Here is a 19,971-nt window from a genome sequence, read left to right on the forward strand (position 1 = left end):
GTTTTTGTTTGTGGAATTGTGAAATATGGATAGACTATCAAGCTGGAACTGTATTTCCTACGTTACTACTGTCATTACTATGAGTTAAAACACACTGGTGATTGTACCTGTGTAATCAGTAAGGACTATGTGAAATGGGTCAGGGTGCTCAGATCACACAACTAGCCTGTTCTGAGGTTTGAGAGAGCAAAAATAAAGGTGTAGCAGAGGGCAGTGCTATCAGAACTAACTAACGGATTGTAGATGGATTGTGTCTGGCAACGTTTCTTTGTAAACTTGCCCAAAGTCCTGAACTATTTTTGGACCCGAAGTGGCACCATTTTATTATGAATATGAAAAACTTTATCTCACTGGGAAAAGTTTAGTAAAGAATATGCAAAATAACATAATATGGAAACGATGAGGTCATACTGACATAACGTAGGCTAGATTTAATCAAGTCATGGATCAAGTTTATTTAACCAGCAAAACATCTAACAGCAAACTATATCATATCTTAAACAATTCAATCTCTTTCTGTGTTATATGGGAACTCCTTGACGGTTTTTGTTTGAAAGCTACTCTGTTGTCGGGTTATGTTACTCACTGAAACCACAAGAACGTGGAAAACCTGAGCGTTGTGGTGTGGATGTCTTGTGAACAGATAGCCTACGTGCTATCAGATGGAGGGAGAGGACCAGGTTATGTGGAACGTTGGAAGAACCGACCATTTGTACAGAATGTAAGGGCGACTCAAAGAGCGCATGCGCAGTAGCGTATGCAGTAAAGTAAATGAATAACATTGCCCGGTATGTTATAAAGTGTTTACAAATGTGTGGCAGCAGAGACGAAGCTGTTTCTAAACGTTGGCATAATTCTAAATCAAACAGGAGACAGTCAAAAAGTAGAGTGAGAAAGAAAAAACGTAGTTTGTTCAATCTCCAGGTACCTCTGATACTGCACTGCTAAAACTCGAACTTGATACGGTAGGACTTTCTAATACATCTTGTCATATAACTCACATAGCCTCCGGTTATTATTTAGCACGTGATGTCTGTCCCGTGGTTACAGTAAAAAGAGCAGTGCACCATCGAGTCTTTGCTCCTGTATGGCTATTTGCCTACTCAAAAGCTAGTCATCGAATGTCTCCATAACACCTGTAAAAGCTCGGGCAGTAGGTTACAAAGTAAGATCAGTTTTATTTAACTTATTCAAGTGCTGGTGTGGAGTATTTGTAATTCACTCTGATGGGTTCAGGGAGAGATTGATAGGGAAGAAAAAACAAGGATAAGAGGTGGTGTGGTTCATGGGAGTCATACAGAACTCCATTATGTATTGTTTACTGCAGGAACAATAAAATGAAGCATACACATACAATAAACTAACATGGATACGTGTATTTTATTAGACCTTATGAGAAACTGATAGGAAATAAATAGGAAATATATCGTTGTTTTTTTTGGTATGTTGAGACTGTACTTGAATGTACACTGCACACTGAAACAGTTTCTTTTATATCCTGAGGCATTGAATGTTGATGAAGCCCAACAGTAGACAAAAAAATAAAAATAAAAAAAAGAAACAGGAGGAAAAGCTGGAGCTGTGCTTCTCAGTCTTGATCATGGAGAAGCCTTGGCATGCACACTGAGGAGTTCTCGCTCCCTCTAGCTTATTAGCCTTCACCAGGCTAAAATGAAAATGTTAGTGTGTGTCAATGAGGAGAACTCTAATATTTGCTGGAAAGAGGGACATCAGGAACAGGGCTATGAAGCACTGTGCTACAGAAGGTAAAACGTGGAGATTTGCCTGCTCACTGAAGAACAATCATGTTTTTATACAAAGTTCACATCCGCTGTGATTGAGTCTGGTTTTATTTGTTTGTTGTTTTTGGGTGAGGTCACTCAACTCCATTGCACACAGGACAATGGCTGAGATTATTAGAAGATGGTAGAACGAGTATGGTGGTAGAGGGAGTATGATGGTAGAGGGATTATGATGGTAGAGGGAGTATGGTGGTAGAAAGAGTATGATGATAGAGGGAGTATGATGGTAGAGGGAGTCTAGTGGTAGAGGGAGTATGATGGTAGAGGGAGTATAGTGGTAGAGGGAGTATGATGGTAGAGGGATTATGATGGTAGAGGGAGTATGGTGGTAGAAAGAGTATGATGATAGAGGGAGTATGATGGTAGAGGGAGTATAGTGGTAGAGGGAGTATGATGGTAGAGGGAGTATAGTGGTAGAGGGAGTATGATGGTAGAGGGAGTATGATGGTAGAGGGAGTATGGTGGTAGAGGGAGTATAGTGGTAGAGGGAGTATGATGGTAGAGGGAGTATAGTGGTAGAGGGAGTATGATGGTAGAGGGAGTATGATGGTAGAGGGAGTATGGTGGTAGAAAGAGTATGGTGGTAGAGGGAGTATGATGGTAGAGGGAGTATGGTGGTAGAGGGAGTATGATGTATAAGGAGTATAGTGGTAGAAAGAGTATGGTGGTAGAGGGAGTATGATGGTAGAGGGAGTATGGTGGTAGAGGGAGTATGGTGGTAGAAAGAGTATGATGGTAGAGGGAGTATGGTGGTAGAAAGAGTATGATGGTAGAGAGAGTATGATGGCAGAGGGAGTATGGTGGTAGAGGGAGTATGATGGTTCAAGTTCAAGTTTGGTTTATTCGTCACATACATAGTCATACACAGTATAACTCACAGTGAAATCGTAGAGGGAGTATGATGGTAGAGGGAGTATAGTGGTAGAAAGAGTATGGGTCTTAAGCCTATAAGCACTAATGCTTTTGATTATTCTGTCCTTAGTTGTGTTGTTACTTTTGCCAGTGTGGTGATTTTGAACTATTGTGGGGTAATTAATCTTTAGGAAAATGTAATAATTCATGTACATTTTTTTAATCACATAAATATGTTTGTTTTTTTTTGTAAAAATAACAGCATAACACATTTTAAATACAATACAAAGACAATTTATTAAAGTTATGTTGAATTCACTTTAGTTTTTTTGAAAATGAGGCCATCTGCTGGGGTTTAAGCAGATGCATTTCCTTACGCGTCTTCATTGTGAATTACTGCTGGAATTTAGCTGTGTATTAATAAAGAGAAAGCTATAGTATTTTGGTTTTATGAATAGTAATAAATAATATAAGCAAAGCAATACAGATATACAGAGGATGACAGTGTGGAAAGGTGACTAAAAGTTAGAAAAGTCAGGAAATTTGGGTAACTGGCTCCATCTTGTGGATAATCTTGGTAACATATCTTTCAATTAAAAATGTTAAACTTGTCTTTTTTTCAGGCCTACAAGAGAAAATGCCTTCTGAAAATCATCAGGGCAAATTCTCCTTTTTTGTGGAGGTAGGTTACAATGATACAGCACTATGGCTAGTTCATCTCTTATTTAGCAGATATCGATTATCTCTTGTAAGCAGCACGACTGGTCTTCAATCTTTCGAAGTTCACATGTCATTCTACTGCTGTGTAGTCTGCTCCCTTCACTGGCTGCGTAGTCTGCTCCCTTCACTGGCTGCGTAGTCTGCTCCCTTCACTGGCTGTGTAGTCTGCTCCCTTCACTGGCTGCGTAGTCTGCTCCCTTCACTGGCTGCGTAGTCTGCTCCCTTCACTGGCTGCGTAGTCTGCTCCCTTCACTGGCTCTGTAGTTTGCTCCCTTCACTGGCTGTGTAGTCTGCTCCCTTCACTGGCTGCGTAGTCTGCTCCCTTCACTGGCTGCGTAGTCTGCTCCCTTCACTGGCTGCGTAGTCTGCTCCCTTCACTGGCTTCCAGTAGCTGCCCACATCAGATTTAAAAACTTGATGCCTTCCTACATAGCCCAAAACGGACTAGGCTCCATGGTGGAACGAATTTCCACTTGCAGTCTTTCAACACAAACTGAAGACCCATCTATTTGTGGAATTTGTAAATAACCACTGATCCTGCATCTATGTTGACTAACTAAAACTCTAGTACTTATTGTAGGGCATTGTTTATTGCACTGATTGTTGTCTGCTATAGAGCTTATGTATTTTGCAAGTCTAGACATTATGATTGGTCCCTGTATTTCAAGAGTATTCTAGTTCATTGGTATCTTGGACTCTAACCTACTGTACTGGCTTGGATACTAAACGCCATAAATGTAAATATATTTTTGTCTGAGGAGAGCCCTCAGCAAATTAAATATATCTAAAGTGTTAATGTGGTCTGTTGATAGGAAAGGCATTTTACTTTCATAGTTTTAAGATAATAGATAAATAAAAATGTGAAAATGTCATTTTTAGCAGGTTAATTTGGCAGGTTATGGCAAACATTATTAAAGATGTTTGATTTTCACCTGAAAGGTGCAAAGGCAGTTTCATCAGTAGGTTATTATCACTAAAGAGCAACACAACATTGCAATAGGCCTCACCTAGGCCTAGGTAAGGAAGATTGTGACTCTGGAATGAGTGTTAAGCAATAATTTCTCCACGCCTTCCATGTAAATCCTCAAATAATGGTACATATTATTGTGTGACCCTTGGCTAGTCTCTTGAGCAGTGTAGAGTTCCAAAGAAACAAACAGTTAGTGGTCAAATTGTGGCTGCTTTGGTCACAATCACAGCAAAACGTTTATTGTGCCAAAAGGAACAGTCTTGAAACTCAGGCAGAGTCGGAGAGTAGTCACAGAGTGGAGCTCACTAGCAGGAACAGACGTCTACACCAGGCTACTTTACTGAAGTGCAAAAAAAGGTCCCAAAAATACTATTAGAATTGTACTGGGGCTGCAGTGCTGACTCAAACATTTCCTATTAGCCATAGTTCAAGATTTAATACAGCATTTTACCAAGTTTTAAAACTCTAAGGTGGTCCTGGTCCTAACACAATTTGGCAATATAAGATGCTTTGTTTCTACTTAGCTATGTGATATCAGTTTCTTACTTATATTAAATGCTCCACACTTTTCTCATAATCATTAAATTTGGGTTCTAGATTTTGGTCATAGCAGAGCAAAAATATGCTGTGTGCCATATTAGCATGCGCATTTGTGATACATCATACATCATATCTGTTTATAAATAATAATGCTTACCTGTAAAGCCCTGGATCCTACAATAACACTTTTCCTGGGTTAATTTAACAAATTTGGCTCTGTGTGAAGGTTATCCACAGATGAGATAAATGTCCCTATGGTGTTAGTGTGGACTGTTCTCTGGTAGAGAGAGACCCGTAAACCAGTGCAGCGGTACAGGGCAGCTGGAAAATGGACTCAGGCTCATCCAGTATCTCCCAAAGCCAAAATGAAGAACCTGTCTTCTTAAGTCTACCATTCAAACCTCCGAATTCAGCAATAACCTGTGTACCTGGGATAACTATATATATTCCATTGGCTTATGTGTGCAGACAACAGAGATATTGAACATTGTTCTGTCTGTGCTTGGCCTTGATTTTAACACCACACCACAGTATTTGTTCAATCAGTGTAATGTATATACTAACCTTCAAATATATAGTATTACTATATATATAAGCCCCTGACATCTGTTTGAAACTGAAAAACACTCCAGGTTTTGCAAAATATTAAAGCTGAAGTTAAAAAGTAAGGGATCTGGTCTTCACCATGTCAAATCAATTTATAAAGAGTTTGTAAGGAGCTATCATCATCCAATCTCCCAAACTCCAAAAACAGAAGTTTAAATCACTGTAGGGAAGGAGTGTGTGCAAGCGGGGCCATGGGACTCTATTCATTGGGCTTTTGTTTTCAGCCTATAATGAAATGCTTGGTCATCTCTCTGTCTTGGCCCAGTCTCATTAATCTGAGGAGTGGAGGCTGGCGAAGACATGCTGGAATGGGGCGGCTGTTTGTCATGCCACAGCAATCAGTGCAACACTACCCTGTAAATATCTTCATTTAGATGAGATGCCTGGTTTGGCTCTGTAGGAGGATGACGAGCTTTGAACCTACTGCTTTTGAGCAAATATAATTTCAAAAAGTAACTGCTTGGTGAATGTGATACAATTTATGATTCATTTCACTGTCATTTAAGATGGCTGTGCAAATTAGGTATTTTCTTTATGAAAGTCATAGTGATCAAGAACATTAGATGGTGCCTACAGAGTGGTCATGAAAATTGTATTTATGATGCATGATTTTTTATATTACCAAGTAACGTATGCGTAGTAATAATGTGCCATCAAATAGATGAAGAGCATTTAAAAGCATTGTTTTGCCTTGAATTTAGTTCCAAGTGTCCTTGATAGCCCTTCCTTTTCCTCATAAGCTTTCCTGATAGTTCCTTTTCTGAGGGACCACCAGATGGCACCTCATTTTCACATAGAATTTGTCATATTCAGAATTTCAGTGTTAAACTAGCAGAGAGCATCTTTGAAGCTTTTCTCAGTAAAACTGGTTATTGTTAGCAAGAGGTGAGTGATGTGGTGTAAAGTAAGGGGATGAGCTCACAAAATTGTGTATGAATTACCACAACTTGAATTCTGTATGAATAAACATGTAAGAAAAGTTACCAATGTGAAAATCCAAATTAGACCTTAGTAGCCATTTGCAAATATTTATATAAACTCGGTTGTGAAACTTCTTACAAGTTTGCATTTGTGAGATAATACTGTCTAAGGTATATCACTTGATCTTGACAATACCAAGATGCACCACATATACCAAAAACATCGCGAAAGCAGTGTGTATAGGACTACTTAAAAGATGTATTTGCACTTCATGAATAGATCTGAGCCCTTGTTCTCTTGTTCACTCACTGCCTGTGGATGGATCCACAAAGTTATGATCTAATGCAGCTGTAAAACTTGGGTCAGTGTGATGCAACATGATATAAAAGAAGTAACACAGACCTAACTACTGTATTGCAGTATTTCTCATAGGAACGCACCAATACCACACATATTGCACAGCCAGTACCTGCTCCAAAGATTGAACTCATTCCTCTAGCATTTTCTTTGTAGTCATGGACACTTGTGTACTGTACATGTCTATTAATGATTTCTATTTTTGGCTATACATAATGAGTCTGCTCCTACTGTATAAAGTCAACACATTCTTATTTCACAAAGTAATGTGCACTGCCTGGCCAAAAAAAGTCACCACCTGGATTTAACTAAGCAAATAGGTAAGAGCCTCCCATTGGATAATTACTGCATGGGTAATTATGTTTTAGCTGGCAACAAGTTATTTGTTAAACAACCATGTCGAAAGACATCCTGTGGTCGTGGAAAAGATGTTAATCTGTTTCAAAGGGTCAAATTATTTGCATACGTCAAGCAGAGAAAACATCTAAGGAGATTGCTGAAACTACTAAAATCAGGAACTGTCCAACACATTATTAAAAAGTGGAAGGACAGTGGGGAAACATCAACTCTGGACAGAAATAAATGTTGTGACATTGCAGAAGCTTGTGTAAACTATGCCACAGCAAATGCATGCCATAATTAAAGCTAAAGGCGGTGCAATGAAATATTAGAGTGTTTGACCTTTCTTTTGGCCAGGCAGTGTAGAATAAAAACATATTTATACCATTAATGATAATATTACCATAAAGCTAACATTGATTACATACTGATATATTCTATATGTTATATGATCGTTATATCATGCAACTTTCTCAATAACTGGTCTCTTTCAGTGGATACACCTGTTTCTAAATTCAGTTTATCCTAAGGTGTGCCATGGTGTCAGTTGAAATCATACAATACTTGCTGGTACTTATAAATAATGCACATTATTATTAACATTATCAGTCCAATCAATTACACTCTGAGTAGTCACTTAAATATAAACCTACCAGCACTCAATTTAATAGATACACTTATATTACAGGTACACTTTTTAAGTTGACAATTACATCTTGTTGCAGACACAATTCATCAGCTAACTTCTGCCCTGGGTAGTGGACCACACTCTGCAGAGCATGATAATGGCATGATTGTGGATATTGAACTCTAATAAGTTCATCAGGTACAGCAGTGTGGCTGGGTTTTGTTACACATGATATTACACATCACCACTGGGTTTTTAATGGCCCAGCACCCAAAAATACCTAGCCAACAGCAGGCCTGCAGTCAGAAACTGACCATTGACGAGGGGCTAGAGGATAGCAAACACTAATCATAGCTGGTGATAGATGGGCTATAGAACCTACATGGTAGAAGTTGGTGATAAAGTGTCTGTTGAGTGAACATAGCCCACTACTTCAGTCAGTTTGAATGCCTAAAGCACAGGAGGTGAAGCAGCTCAGGGCCCAGGGGACCTTCAGCATGTCAGTGTGCCTGATAACATATCATTTGTTTGCTTTTGCCACATTTTCCATACATAAAAACATAAACACTCACCTGATAGTGGTTTCTGCAGCTCTATTATATGACATTATAGCCTCTGGTATTCATGTTTATCATCCTTTGTTGTGAGCCCAAATGAAGTTAGGGCTTACACCAGTTCATTTGTGGTTACATTTATGAATTGATTTTAGATTACAGTGGCTCATTTATGGCTTTCTGGTACAAACAGAATTTCAAATGCAGTGGAAGACATGCTTGCACATGCCCATGCACTTCTCTGCTGTGCTATCATAAACATCAGTTAAATCTCTAAAGACTTATTTCAAATTTGATTAATTATTCATGAGAAGCAGGGAAAACTCCCTTGACTGGAATCTTTTGATCCTCAGGTTACTGAGGTGACATTTCTACACATGGCACTTGCCTTGGTACCCCGGCTCTAGTTAAATGGACAGGATTAATATTTTCAACCCATACCTTATTTAGAAATAGGTATTTTTCTTCAATTATAACAGTGTTGCATGACCTCACTGAAAGCTTTACCACTGAACAACATATTGCTCTTTTGCACCTGTTTACATTTCTAAATGTAGCAAGATGAAGAAACATTGTGTGACATTTTGGAGTGAAGGACCGAGGTGCGAGTGAGAGTAAAAAAAAAAATTAATGGAAAAACAACAAAGGAAATCATGGGAGTGAACTCAGGGCAAAAATGTAACAGAAAGAAGTAACTAAGCAAAAGGTGAACAAAGGCGAATGAGAGACTGAATAGTATTGGAGTTCACAGGCTTGTGAAACATGTTCTCATACTGGAGAAGGTCAATGTGAAGCACTGATGAAATGGTCCTGTGGCCTTAAATAAGGAAGATGGAATGAGGTGCAGATGTGCATGATTATTAATAAATAGGTGATTGTGAACATGGAAGTGGTTGTGTGTCGTGATTGATGGAGGGACTGGTGATTGACGGGCTGGAGGTGTCTGATTGGCTGGAGGAGGGTGAATGGGGATATGTACGTGATAGGCTGTGTGTGTTTGGTTGGGTGTGGGCTGGAGCATGAGAGTACCCCTCCCACCGGTTTCCCTCACTGAGGACTGGGAGCGAGGGCAACCAAGACGTCGAGGAGAAGGCCTAGAAGGATGCACACAATGGAAAGATGCTACTAAATCCGGGTCAAGGATCTGGGCGGCCAACACCCAACTATGCTCTTCAGGTCTGTATGCCTTCCAGTCCAGTAAATACTGAAGCCATCCCCTGCGTCTGGACTGGAGTCCAGAAGAGCCCTCATTGCATACACCAGTTTGCCTCCCATGTCGACAGGAGAAGGAAGAGCAGAGTCAGTGTCTATTTCATTTAGCAGAACTACAAAGAGTTTTAGGGCAGAGACGTGAAAGGCAGTGGACACCCACAGGTAGGTTGATCCCGTACATGACTTCATTAATCTGTCCCTTGATGGTGTATGGGCCAGTGTACCTGGGACTAAGCTTACAACTGGGGCCTGCCCTGCCATCCTAGGTGGCCACTCATCTCCTGGTTGATGTGATGTGATGGCGCATTCTAGGCAATGAGGTCCTAAGCATATAGAGCAGGTTGATACCCCAGTACACAGTCAAAAGTAGTGAGTCCTGTGAAGGCATGACAGAGGGAGATCTAGGAATATTCGGCCCATGGCAGCTGTTGGCATACTCATGGCTGTGCAGTCTCAGGAACTTGCTCAGCCCTTGGGTTACTCTTTCCATTTGGCAGTTGGCAGTTTAGTTTCTTCATGAACTCCCTCCACACTCTGGAAGTGAACTAACTGCCTCTGTCCGACATGACGTCTGGCGGAAAGACACATTGATAAAGCAGTGTAGCAGCTTCACAAGCTGTTGGGAGAGCTGGGAGGGGAATGAAATGCACCAATTAGAAAAAAAAAAACAATCGATAATGGATAGAATGGTGGTATTACCTTCTGATTCCAAGATATCTGTAATGAAGTCTATGGCAACGTGCCTCCAGGCCTTTTCTGGTATAGGCAGTGGCAGCAGTTTTGGTGCGGGCAGGGTACATGGCACCTTGCTTCTTGCGCAGATGGGACATGACTTCACATACTTGACCATATGTGGCTGCATGGATTGCCACAAGTAGCGTGCAGCTAATAGTTGTCCTGTGTGGGTGGAGCCCAGAGGACCTGTTCCTAGGGAGGTGTGAGCTCAAGTGATGAGTGAGGAGCAGCACTGCTCTAGAAGATACAACCTGCTGGGAGGACAGCCAGGATGTGGTTAGTCTGTGATATTACATGGTTGAGGTCCCATTTGATGGCTCTCAGGAAGCAAGACGAAGGCAAGACAGGCTCCTGCCTGGTAGGGATTGCCTTGCGGTCAAACTGATGTGAGAGAGCATTCTTGGACATTCTTGGACCTGGGTTGGTAAGTGATGAAGAACATTGACCAGTGGGCCTATGTAGAGTTAAGGCGCCTGAAGGTATGGGTAGTCTGAAGGTATGGGTTTTTGTGGTCTGTTATCACCACAGATGGATGTTGCGCTGCCTCCAGCCAATGCCTCCATTCCTCAAACACCAGTTTGATTGCCAGGATGCTGCGATTCTTCTCGTTTTCTCGATGGGTGACAACCTCCGGAGAAGAATGCAACAGGCTTTAATTTAGGGTTGGTTCCAGAGAAAGGAAAGCTCTGCTCCCACTTCTGCATCCACGTCTACAACAAATGGCTTGGAGGGATCAGGATGCTGCTGGACAGAGGCAGTGGTGAATGCCTCCTTCAACACAGTGAATGCCTCTTCTGCAGCTGGGGTCCACCAATGTAAGTGTACCCAAAAACTCCCATAAGACATCATTAATGAACGCCTGAAACACAGAAGGTAGTGTGGTTATGTTGTAGACAGTAGGTTAGGCAGTAGGTGGACCACTGGATAATCTGCTCGTTGATCCAGGAGATGAGGGGATTGTGTGTGTGTAACCATGGGAGACTTAAAGTGATATGATGTGTAGGTGCACACCATATATGACTAGTTAAACCTCACTTTGCTGAGGAAGGGCAGTGAGGACAGCAGCCAGCTACATGGGCTCAGCTTTGGGCAGGTGGTCTGCCACTGGTGATGTACACTTTTGTGGAGAAGAACAGTGTTTTTCTTGTAGAAGGCGATCCAGGGAGATGGCTTGCTCTATCGCCCTATTGAGTTTTTGCCTGTACCCTGCAAGTTAGTTCCGCTTGGATGTCACTTCTGATACCGTCCACGAACATGTCCACCAGTGCCTCCTCATTCCATCTGCAGGCTGCAGCCAGAGTGTACAACTGGAGAGAGTACTCTGCTGCAGAGTGGGAACCTTGCTTTAGACGTAGCAGGGCTGCTTTAGATGTGGCAGGTCTCTACTGCATGCCCTACCCCGTTTAGGGTGATGAAAAACCACCCTCAGTTGTTGGATGAACTCAGGGTATGTGTACCACAGAGGAGAGTCACTGGTAACAATAGGAGCACCCCAAGCCTTAGACCTTCCCATGAGCAAGCTGATAAACGCTGTCTTGGCGTGGTCAGGCATTTGCGACTGATTGGCGAAATATAATTCACATTAAACTATAAATGCTGTGTATTGCTCCAGATTACCATTGTAAACCTCTGGATATGGTAGAAGCAGTTCCCACTAGCAAGAGCAGAAGCATCATTACCAGTTGCACTAGAGAGAGCCTCCATGCAGCTAACCGGCCTGTCAACGCTGGCATGAAGTTGCCCAATTCCTGTCCCTGGTCATTGAGCATTTGCTGTTGCCTCCCAACAGCCCCTTGGAGGCTAACAGCTTCAGCCAGAGAGATTTCATTTGCTGCACTTCTAGAGTCCGGCTTTCTGAGACATTTTGGAGTAAAGGACAGAGGCACGAGTGAGAGTAAAAATATTATTTGAATGGAAAAAATTAACAAAGGTAAACACGGGAGAGATATGAAGCTTAATCACTTGCCCCATTTAACTATATATAATACGCTATAGTATTTTATAGCTTCTCTTGCTCTATAGACTCCTGAATGGTTCTGAGTCTGTACTTTTCCAATCATGTTTTCATGTGAACACTATAGATTCACTTCCTATATGGACTCCTGTATGGTTCTGAGTACAGACACTGTACTGTTCCAATCATGTTTTCATGTGAACATGCTTTGGAACAGAACATTTACAATCCATGCTCAACTGTTTTTTTCAACATGGTTAGCTAACCATGCTCAGGGCTACAGTCCGTTAGGGAGGGATGACTTAATAATGTAGGGATTCGCTGATTGGTTCTACACAAATGGACATAAGCCTCTTCTTGTTGCCTTCTCTCTTGTTACCAACATTCGGCATTGGAATATGTCCTTTATGTGTTTTGTACACATAAAAAAGAAGCACTAAAAACAGTCTAAACAATTCCTGATTATCCAACTCATCAGACACATGCAGCGACAGGAGATGTTTAGTGATTTTTAATGTTTAATTATGATGAGAACCACTGCTGCCACATATACTACCTTGTTCCGATTGTCAGCAACCAAAAAAAAAAAAATGCAACCAGTCTCAGGAGTCCAAAACTCCTGTAACTGCCTGACACGGCCTGCTGGGCCCTACAGTGGAAAAGAAGTGGCCTTTGTAGTGGCCTTTGATGCAATATTGGCCTTTGATGCAATTCTCATATCCAGCTATAATACCTCATCAATTACATACATCTCTAATACCTTAATCATCACTCACGTCCATACTTTGTCTATGATCTGTCCCATCCATCTCTAATACACTATAATGCCAAAAGTATTCGCTCGTCTGCGTTTGCGCGCATATGAACTTGAATGACATCCCAATCTTAATCCATAGGGTTTAATATGATGTGGGCCCACCCTTTGCAGCCATAACAGGTTCAACTCTTCTGGGAAGGCTTTCCACAAGGTTTAGGAGTGTGTTTATGGGAATCTTTGACCATTCTTCCAGAAGGACATTTGTGAGGTCAAACACTGATGTTGGACGAGAAGGCCTGGCTCTCAGTGTCCTCTCTAATTCATCTCAAAGGTATTCTGTCAGTTTGAGGTCAGGACTCTGTGCAGGCCACTCAAGTTCTTCCACACCAAACTCTCTCATCCATGTCTTTATGGACCTTGCTTTGTGCACTGGTGCACAGTCATGTTGGGGCCATCCGCAAACTCTTCCCACAAAATTGGGAGCTTGAAATTGTCCAAAATCTCTTGGTATGCTGAAGCAAAAATTACACTTGGCACAATGCAGTCAGACAAGTATAATTCTCCTGGCAACCAACAAGCACAGACTCATCCATCGGATTGCCAGACGGAGAAGCATGATTCGTCACTCCAGAGAACACTTCTCCACTGCTCTAGAGTCCAGTGGCGGCGTGCTTTACACTGCTGCATCTGATGCTTTGCATTGCACTTGGTGATGCAGCTGCTTGGCCATGAAAACCCATTCCATGAAACTCTCAACGCACTGTTCTTGAGCTAATCTGAAGGCCACAGGAAGTTTGGACGTCTGTAGCTATTGACTGCAGAAAGTTGGTGACCTCTGCACACTATGCGCCTCAGGATCTGCTGACCCTGCATTTTACGTGCACTTTGTGGCCGAGTTGCTGTTGTTCCCAATCGCTTCCACTTTGTTATAATACCACTGACAGTTGACTGTGGAATATTTAGTAGCAAGGAAATATCATTACTGGACTTGTTACACAGGTTGCATCCTATCACGGTACCACACTGGATTCACTGAGCTCCTGAGTGTAACAGTGAGCGGTGAGGAGGTGGACGCATGTGCGGAGAAGAGCGAGATTTATCAGAGTCGTTGTAGTAGTCCAGGGTCATATTACCAACACAGAGAGCACGGGGATATATGATCAAACAAACAAAACACACGAAAGCAAACAGGGGAAGCAGGCTATAACAAAGGCTAGGAAACACTCGGAGGCTAAGAAACACAAAGGCTAGGATAAACACAAAGGCGATGGAGTACAAACTTACAGGCTTGCAAAAACATCAAAACAACCAAACGCAATGAAGCCTAACAACCACAATGAACAGCCAAGACCAAGGGCACAAGGAAGGGTTTAAATACATGAACTAAACGAGGGACAGGTGTTGAAAAATCGAGGGGCAGAGAAACGAAACTATGGCATGGAACTAAAATACACAAGACAGGGAAAACACGGAACACGGAAGCTGGGAGGGACTAATCATGACACGATTGGCCCATTCTTTCACAAATGTTTGCAGAAGCTGTCTGCATGCCTAGGTGCTTGGTTTTATACACCTGTGGCCATGGAAGCGATTGGAACACCTGAATTCAATTATTTGGATGGATGAGTGAATACTTTTGGCAATATAGTATACTTCATTACTCTTTAATATCTCTAATAGTTCATATATTAGTAATAATAAATAAATAATTGGTTAGAAAATAGTAAGCCTACCCTTTAAATAATCTGACATTTTATGCAAATGTTAATGTTTTGAAAACAGGAATCATTTACACATTTTGAGCAACCTGTAGTACACTTGATCTTAGAGTAGAAAGTATGCATATGCATATGCAGTATACAGTGCTATACAATATATAAGCAATAGTCACATTTAATTAGGCTGCTTTTCTAACATGTCAGTGTAATGAAAGAGCGCTAATAATGTAATAATAAATAATAGCTTCCATACTCTAATAGAAGAAAAGTCACAGAAAGTTCTCAGAATATCTCTGAGGTAATAACACTTCTTTGGTTCTGTTACTCTTTGTAACATACAGAAGACAGAAATGTAAAGTGTAAAACTGAAGAACAGAAAAAAGACCAACTTTGCACGACATATAGTATAATAGCACTGCTGTATGCCCCTTCCTTTCATATTACTTGAAATGTTTCATTAATTTTGAGATAACTTTGATCTAATTTGCCACAATATGAATAAGCTCCATCAGAATGTCTTAATTAAGATCATGTCTTTTAGACAAATAAAGCATATGTTTAAAGCAGTGGTGCACGTCTTTTAAATAAAGCCTTGAAATCTTCTAAAAGAATCATGAGTCGAATTAATAAATTATAGAGCAAGCAGCTCAATGAACACAGCCAAACTTTCAGAGGGAGAGAGCAGTGCTGTCATTTTATAGTGTATAAATGAGTAATACATTAAAGTGAGCACTGGCCTTTGATGTGCATCTCTCTCACATCCATCTCTAATACATTGTAGGCTTTTTTCATTAGAGCACAGGGCTCCTCACAGTCCTGTCGAGTTCTTAAGATAAGATGTGTCCCTCACAGAGGCCAGGCACATCAGGAGCCTGGAGGCTAATGCACACTGCCTGAGCAGAGAGAATGCGTCAGGTGAATATCAGAGCTTAAATACACTGCTTCCCACTGTCAGAACTCCATACTTGACCCCCAGACTGAACCTTTGTGTCACTTTTACAAAAGAGAACTGTAGTCAGAAATTCTACAGCAGTCACACCCTGTGTGATTTTGGTTGTGGAGTCTGGGAGACAGTCTAGTGCTTGTACGGAATCATCAGTAATGGTGGCGTGACAGCTCATCTGGGACCAACAGTAGAAGTAGACACTGATCTTGCAGTCTTGGTTCCATTAGCTGACGTATATTGAGTAGGCAGATCTGCATTTCACTATGTAGAGCTGCTTTGGAAATAGTTGTGTCATGTGGAGGAGTTCTGGTGGAGATCTCTGAAAAACAGGCTTTGGAGGAATAATGAGACACAGAACTCAGGTAAACAAGCAGGGTTCCAATTGCAGCATTTGACATATTTACATGTATTATTAATTAAAACAATAATGACCAAAGAGAGATCCTTGATGAGCTTGATCTACTTTTTAATTATCTTCTCATCGTTCACCAGGAAACACACTTGTTTACATGATATGCAAAAACCTACACACAAATAGCAGAGCTTCTTTTGCTGATGTATAGTGAGGACTATGGTAAAGTATATCCTCAACCCTGGATTCCCTGCATTTGTTCATGTTTTTTTGTGCATTACCTTAAATGTTCTTAAATTTTAAATAGGCAAACAGTTCATTAGTGCTTCTTCATCTTAAGCATATGAACAAGGAAAAGCAGAAAAATAAGGCACTTATGTTGACCTTTTGCTTGAGGCGTTTCCTCTTAAATAAAACTTCTTGATTTTTGAGTCATTTGTAAAGGAACTGCTCTAGGAGCAAAACACACAAATCAATGTTTTTGCATTGGTACCTCTTAAATTCATAATTGATCCCCGAGCCTTTTGACCTAAATCAGAAAAGGTTGAGACATATACTGCAGTTCTGCTGATATTATGCACTGTGTGAACTCTCTTCCTCCCCTTTTGATATTAGTCAACCAGGCACTGTCACAGTAGGCTGGTCTGCCAACAGGAAGGAAACGTCCACTCGCAATAGGGATCACCCCACTTACCAACCTCACTCCCAATCCCCAGATTATTGATTGTGCATACCTGTCCACACTAATTGTACGACTATTTAAACCCACAGGTACACAAGGACAGCACTGCACATTAGCGGACGATCCCTCAGCATTGCTGTTGAACGTCGCTACGCTGCCTACGAACCAAAGATTACCTTTTGTGTTTTGCTTAGCTAGTGCTTCTATTTCATTATTATCTATGGATAATAAAGAGCACTTCGCCGCAACCCCGCCTCTCGCTTCCTCTGTGCTGCCAGCGTCACAGGCACAAATATTTTCTTTCAAAGAATGAATGAATGAATGAATGAATGAATGAATGAATATAAAGAGGATCCCTTTAAATCTTTTTTGAAGACAGGGCATGAATGAATGTATGAAGCATGAAGCAGCTTGACGTGCACTACTTTTAATGCTTCCTATGATATTTTGTTTTTAAAAAAAATGCTCTTTATTTAAACGTGGTGTTATAATAAAAAAAGCCTGCCCTTAATCCTGTTGTTTTAGCACAGGATTAGCTTCCTAGTTCTGATTGTTTTCCACCCCATTGTTATTCTTCTGGCATTTGTTTTGCTTTCTTATGAAGATGCCATTAACATAGTCGGAGATTTTGTTGACGTCATATGTGGACGGATGGATAATGAGTCTTGGGTTGCTCAGTGTAGGTCTGCATGTTCTTTTGGTAGCTTCTATATTACAAAGTAAGCTTTTTATGTTTGATAACATAAGGTTAACATGAGGACTGGTAAGAGCTTGCTTTTATGCTACAGAACCTCGGTGGCATAGATTATAGAATCCTCATGATTCATTCTCAAATAATAATGAAATAATCTTAATATGCTTAATTACAGGATCTTTAAAAAAATGATAAATGCCATGTTGTGAAGAGAGTTTAATTGCTTTCAATTCCTTATTTTAAATTCTGTATTATTAGAATTTACATATAATTCACATACTCTTCCACAGTTGCCGTTTCCTTCTCTTCCATACTCGCAGTGAGACAAATGCTGGCACTCAAACTGATTGAGATAACAGCTGCCCAATTACCATGATTAGCTTTCAGAGCACAGCAGATGTGCAACTCCATTCCTAGTGTATACCAGATCATCACCCATAATGCATATGCCAGCTGAGTAAGTGAATATCTACTAGGTTAATGTGAACATCTGGGGGTGTGCAAGTGCAGGATCATCACCTTCCAGGACCCCTATTTAGTTTTTTATTAATTCTGAGAAGCGATTAACCCCATAGGGTTTCAGAATAGCCTTGCAATGACATTATGAATAGGTAAAATATAGACATAAGCACACAATCCAAAATCATTAATTTTGGCACATACTGAAAAAATAATACTCTAATCTGACAGACATCTAATTATTTAACAGAATTAGCTCAATTAATTAGTTAAAGCATGCAACCTATCTCTTCTCCCTGTAGAGATTTGCATAGGTACTGACAAACAGACAATGGTGTCACTGTAACACAATATACTGTATACCAGACTCCAGAAGATTACAAAAATACACTGTGCTGGAAATGACTGTATACACAGTAACAGGATGTGTCCAATCCTTCTGCCTGGTTTCTATCTTGAATAGAGCCATTACTCTGGTCCTGTAATTCTGTTTCTAGTCCTTTGATGCCTACTCTGACATTCGGAATGGTGTAGCGACAAGGTCAGACTTTAACCTACTTTGGCAGATATATTCATTCATAAAACTGTGCGTATCTGAAACTAAAAAGTTTATTCTGTGTGTAAACATATTTGTGTCATCCTTTCAAAATGTCTTTTAAAATCTATATGTTAGGTGCTGCTATATATATATATATATATATAAATATATATATACACACTGCCTGGCCAAAAAAAAGGTCACACACTAATATTTTCGCCTTTAGCTTTGATTACGGCACGCATTTGCTTTGGCATCGTTTCCACAAGCTTCTGCAATGTCACAACATTTATTTCTGTCCAGAGTTGCATTAATTTTTCCCCAAGATCTTGTATTGATGATGGGAGATTTGGACAACTGTGTAAAGTCTTCTCCAGCACATCCCAAAGATTCTCAATGGGATTCAGGTCTGTACCCTGTGGTGACCAATCCATGAGTGAAAATGATGTCTCATGCTCCATGAACCACTATTTCACAATTTGAGCCTGATGAATCCTGGCATTGTCATCTTGGAATATGCACGTGTCATCAGGGAAGAAAAAATCCATTGATGGAATAACCTGGTCATTCAGTATATTCAGGTAGTCCATTGACCTCATTCTTTGGGCACATAACGTGACCTAGACCAGACCAACTGCAGCAACCTCAGATCATAGCACTGTCCCCACAGGCTTGTACGGTAGGCACTAGGCAGAATAGGTGCATCACTTCAGCCTTCTCTCTTCTTACCCTGATGCACCCATCACTCTGGAACAGGGTAAATCTGGACTCATCAGACCACATGACCTTCTTCCATTGCTCCAGAGTCCAATCTTTACGCTCCCTAGCAAATTGAAGCCGTTTTTGCCGGTTAGCCTCACTGACAAGTGATATTCTTAAGGCTATACAGCTGTTTAGTCCCAATCCCTTGAGTTTCCTTCGCATTGTGCATGTGGAAATTCTCTTACTTTCACTATTAAACATATCCCCGAGTTCTACTGTTGTTTTTCTGCGATTTGATTTCACCACACGTTTCAGTGATCGCCAATCACGATCATTCCAGATTTTTTTCTGATCACATTCCTTCCTCGAAGATGATGTTTCCCCATTGTCCTTCCACTTATTAATAATGCATTGGACAGTTCCCATTTTTAGTAGTTTCAGCAATCTCCTTAGATGTTTTCTCCGCTTGATGCATGCCAATAATTTGACCCTTCTGAAAACATCTTTTCCATGACCACAGGATGTGTCTTTCGACATGGTTGTTTAACAAATAAGAAGCTACTCACTGCATCAGTTAGGGTTAAATAACTTGTTGCCAGCTGAAACATAATTACCCATGCAGTAATTATCCAATGGGAGACTCTTACCTATTTGCTTAGTTAAATCCAGGTGGTGACCTTTTGTTTTGGCCAGGCAGTGTGTGCTTGTGTGTGTGTGTGTGTGTGTGTGTGTGTGTGTGTGTGTGTGTGTGTGTGTGTGTGTGTGTGTGTGTGTGTGTGTGTAATCTAAGCAGAATAAATCTGGTACTTCACACACAAACCCACAGACTTAAAGTTGGCATGGTCCTCAAAGAAAGTACCAATTTTTAAATTGGTTATGATGAATGGGTAAATTGGATTAGGTACACAGTGCATCCATGCTTTAGTGACGTAT

At 40.8% G+C, this 19,971-nt stretch overlaps 1 long non-coding RNA gene across 1 annotated transcript; it reads left to right on the plus strand.

Moving 5' to 3' along the window:
* Window positions 1-798: 798 nt before the first annotated feature.
* On the plus strand, window positions 799-16,839 carry LOC113581137. The gene is made up of 3 exons (XR_003411040.2): window positions 799-965; window positions 3,278-3,336; window positions 16,735-16,839. It is a non-coding gene; the product is annotated as an uncharacterized LOC113581137 (long non-coding RNA).
* Window positions 16,840-19,971: the final 3,132 nt, after the last annotated feature.

The sequence above is a fragment of the Electrophorus electricus genome, chromosome 10 (genome assembly GCF_013358815.1).
Source record: "Electrophorus electricus isolate fEleEle1 chromosome 10, fEleEle1.pri, whole genome shotgun sequence".
NCBI lineage: Eukaryota > Metazoa > Chordata > Actinopteri > Gymnotiformes > Gymnotidae > Electrophorus > Electrophorus electricus.